Here is a 4,706-nt window from a genome sequence, read left to right as displayed (position 1 = left end):
AAGAAATGCTATAACTCATAGATTTAAGCTCCTTTTGAATACTTCTGTAGCTGCGGTTAGTCTTCAAAATCCCTAAAACTATACCCTCAACTTTGTCGCTAATTTTAGTACAAAACCGATAAAAAACAACAGCCACGATAAAATCGTGCATGTGTCTTACGAAGCACGGATTTCTTTTGTTCAAAAAAAAAGTTTGGCACCTCTCGTATTTGACAAAGGCTATATCGTAAACATACGAATCAATAAGCAGCTACACAACTATAGGTAGGTCTACATCATTTTTTTGTTCGTGTTATTTTTTTTTCAAATTTCATTTCTCGAAACTCTATTCATTAAATACGCTCACGCGTATTGGCGTATCGTCAGGTACGCCATTGTTATATTTTTTCTAAAATATAATTATCACATTAAAACTTCAATGTAAGATTGACTATATAACATATTTTGTATTAGTCATTTAAAGTGGGTGACCTACTATCTTAAATATGAGATATCTCTTTCACACTTCATTGTTCTAACATTGATACTGGGAAATACATGTATGTCCCAGATTGACAGGACTTTGATAGTTATGTTGAAAATCACACATAATATTTTTTGTTAACAATTATATAGCAATTTTTTCTCTATTTTCATGTCATAATTATTCTTTAAATTGTATTTCATGTAATGTTTTAGAAAATGATGTAATATATCAAAGTTCCATATTGCAAGTTAACCTGTCAGTGTTAAAAATATTGAAAATTGCCTGGAGTTAAACATTTTATAAAAAAAATGTTTATACGGTCGTACGACCGAAAATGGTCTTAACTGCGACTGACGTCGTACGACCGTGTTCATAAAACGGTCATGTGAAAATCGTAAGCTCGGTCGTAAGTATTGGTCGTAAGATAAGATCGCAGTTACGACCGTCTTTGTTGATAAAACGGCAGCCTTTATTGTTAGACCTTTGCAACACAAAACTTTAACTAATAATTACAATTTTCAAACTATACTTTAAAACAAAACGTTTAGAAAGAAAATGGCAGGATATTTAAATGACTACTAAAATCATAAATGAATAAATTTTAAATGATTTTCAACAGTCTTGTTAAGACTAGTATTTCATCTCATTTTGATCTAGATATTCTTTAAATTCTCAATTAGTATAGACATATGCTGTTAAAAACAATGCAGAAGATACATGTTTTTTATATCCTTCCTGGACACACACGGTCAGGGTTAAAGACTTCTTTTTTTTTCCCGGAAGATAAACTTCTTTATTTGAAAACACATATTACTTCCTTTTAACTACTTCTCAAAAGTATAAACTAATAAAGTTTTATATTTCAGTAAATTAAATGGCACAATGGTTAGTGTAAATTGCATATAAAATGCCTTCTCGTTGATATATTGAAATAAATGAAATTAAAATATACGAGTAGATATAAAGATAAAACAAGGTTAAGGTGTGTGTTTTTCGAAAATTATAATCACATGACTGTAACATAGACTGTATATAAACCGCTTTATGCAGATCACGCGGACACAAGTAACACACATCTCCAAAGAGGGTAGATCTAGTGATTTTTTTATTTAAAAACTTCTTTTTTTTTGGTTTACTTGTGTGTTCGAGCACATCAAGGTTTTCCTTATTTATCATTTACGGATTTAAATCGACAGGCAGACAAGGTGAGACGCGCCTTTGTCATTAACAGGTAATTTGTTACGTAATTTGTTAATAGAACTGGTTGTTTTAAAGTTATTAATTTGCAATTTCGGTGCTGTCTTAAAAGCTTAAATTACAATTCTTAGACGCCCACAAGAATTTCAGCGTTTAATATTTTTCACATGGTCGTCCGTCCGTCTGTCTGTTAGCAGTTTCGTGGGATAATTTGTTAAGATTTGACGTTGTGAACAAAGCCACAAGTCAAGAAACACCACTTTTACCCTGTTTACGTTTGTTATGTTTGTTGGAGTTTATAAAACATTATATCATCAAAACAATTGTTTCATGATTGATGTACGTGATGACAACAGTTGATATACTTTTATAGTTCGTTTTGTTTGTTTCTGTTTAAACAGAAATATGATGCTATGAAAACGATTATCAGAATAACCTCAGTGCATTTTAATTTAAATTATATTGTATTCATGTTTTATTTACATTTATTTACCAGTTTACCAGGTTGCAAAATGGCAGGCAATGAATTCCGTGATAACAAAGGACGTTTTCTACCCAATCACATGAAAGCTAACGACGCGTTACAACGTGACGTTGGTGATAGGTATCAAGTATCAGCTGATTATTTGGGCAAACCTGAAAAAGCTATAGCGCAGATCACAAAACCTAATCCGTATCAGTACGGTCACGGGCCGAAGTCAGATGTTTATAAGCACACTGGAAACCCGCCTAATCTTGTCTCAGTGAACAGAAAGTATAAAAAGTAGTAACTTTCATAGCTACTTAGAAACGCATTCTAAAGTAATATTCAGTTTATTGAACAAACTTGTTATCTGATATTAGGACAATACTTGCGTTTGAAAAGCGAAAATTCTTTAACATTGTTCCTGATTGTTTTATTAATAACCTAACTGTTGTATATCTATAAAAGTGTTTGAGTTTTAAGTATAACTATAAATATGATATTTTGATAACGATGATTATTATTCAAAATGTAACTTATAAAAGTCTGACATTTAGCAAGTCGTGTTATAAACTACCATATTCATACCGTAGAAATTATACGTATTGAAATTCAAATAACAATAGAATGTATCGCATATAAACTTGAAGCGATATGTGTTCCTTATCTATTATTATCCCAACTTTACATGATGAGATTAAAAGACATATGTAAAACACAGCATACATTTATAGATTTTTTAAGATAATTTAAATAGGCTGACTTAGTTTATAAAGGGACAACTGCACAGTCCATACTATAAAATCCTGTCTATTAGGAGATTAGGACTCTATCCCCTCATTGAAAATCATTCATTTGTGTCATTTAAGAGCGAGTATGTCTAAATTATATATTTTCTTATAACCTTCACAATAAAATAAACAAACATACAAAGGACCATCACCAAACATTTTTGTTCTGTTTTGGATTTACGTTGCACCAAACAGTATATGTCATATGGCAACTTTCCAGATTAACTGGTGCAGGAAGACCTCACGTGCATTATTTCAGGCACAATCAGGCACCTGACTAGAACCACCGACGTTTCGTAAGCTAGCTGGATAGTTACCAACGCGGTGTGAAGCCAACTACCTAGTCCATTCAGCCTTGGACGCCCCATAACAAATAACAATGAAAACGATAAAAAGAGAATACAGTGTTATGTCGGGATCCCGATAACAAAAATGTATTCCTTTTTTCCTGCTTAATTCTCGTTTTATCATGCTTTTATCGTGAATACATGGTTTACTTTTGAATAGTCATTTCGATTAAACCGCTTTAAAGTAGATCAAATTACCGCTATATCTTATGTTAATAATGTTCCGCTATAGAAAAGAGTCCAGTAACTCGCAAAAAATAAATAAATGAAAAACAAAAAGATAAAATAAAATGAAGAATAAAAATATGCTCAAATTAATTTTGTTAAAGACACATTATGCCTCATGAAATTCATGTAAGTTTATTTTTTTATAAATGTCAAACCTGTGTTTATATAATGTTTAATTAATAGATTTAGAGAATGTCACATATTTATGTACTGAAGGAAGTAGCACTGAATATGCAGTAATGTGTCTTAAAGGTATCAAAATGTAAACAAAGTAGTATATATATGCTGCCATACAAAATACTAATTCACTATAATTATACCAATCGCTGACAGAAAAAAGCAACAGGTAGCTCCTGTATATGGAAAATTAGTTTTAACAAGATACCAAAAATAATTAATAAAAATAAATAAAATTGATAGGATTTCTGAGGCATAATGAACCTTAACCATGTGACTTGCAGGAAAAAAAAATCTAATTAACATTCTAACACGACCCGCATTTTTCCCTATTGAACATAGAAGAACCGAAAGTGTGTGTTATTATGCTATAAAATCACTGTTTGACGTTCTATATTTAGACATGTGACGTAATCATTATACACGTGACGTAACCACTAAAAATGTGACGCGCTGACAATAAGCACGGAAACAAATCAGACGCAATTTAGCTAATTATCATGTACGGTAGCATTTATTTGTTGATGTCGTGTTAGAATCGAAATAATATATCCAAATCGATGATTTTATTGCTTGATAACATCACTGTTTGTCGTTCGGATGCGCATCATTATATCACTCGGGCTACGCCCTCGTGATATAATTCCCCACATCCGAACTCCAAACAGTGATGTTATTGAGCAATAAAAATTAAAATCACAGTTTGGGATATATTATTTCTTAAGCAGTGCATTAGAAATAAATGGAATACTAAATTTATTACTAATGCTCAAAAGAGACCTTGAAATTTCTGGATGTTCAGTAAATATAAACATAGAGACCGTCTTGAGATTTTGGGTCCTAATGACATACAATGTAATACGCAAGCGTCATAAATGATGTCAAACGTTTTAGTTTGACAAATTTATTTAAGCTCGATTGCGAGACAAGTTTTGCTACTTAAATCAATCACATTCGAGTCCGCTTCCTGAAACCAATCAGTACTGGTGTCATATAAAGAAACGTGGTCGTGACCCGAGAAGGGCTTGAAAATATTT

At 31.7% G+C, this 4,706-nt stretch overlaps 1 long non-coding RNA gene across 1 annotated transcript; it reads left to right on the top strand.

Annotated features, from left to right (window-relative positions):
- The first annotated feature begins 1,367 nt into the window (after positions 1 to 1,367).
- Positions 1,368 to 2,781, top strand: LOC132727430 (uncharacterized). Its single transcript, XR_009625343.1, has 2 exons — positions 1,368 to 1,697; positions 2,160 to 2,781. It is a non-coding gene; the product is annotated as an uncharacterized LOC132727430 (long non-coding RNA).
- The last annotated feature ends 1,925 nt before the right edge of the window (positions 2,782 to 4,706 follow it).

This window comes from Ruditapes philippinarum, unplaced genomic scaffold, assembly GCF_026571515.1.
Source record: "Ruditapes philippinarum isolate M1 unplaced genomic scaffold, ASM2657151v2 ctg4069_1_1_1_1, whole genome shotgun sequence".
NCBI lineage: Eukaryota > Metazoa > Mollusca > Bivalvia > Venerida > Veneridae > Ruditapes > Ruditapes philippinarum.
This window is presented reverse-complemented; position numbering and strand designations above follow the sequence as displayed.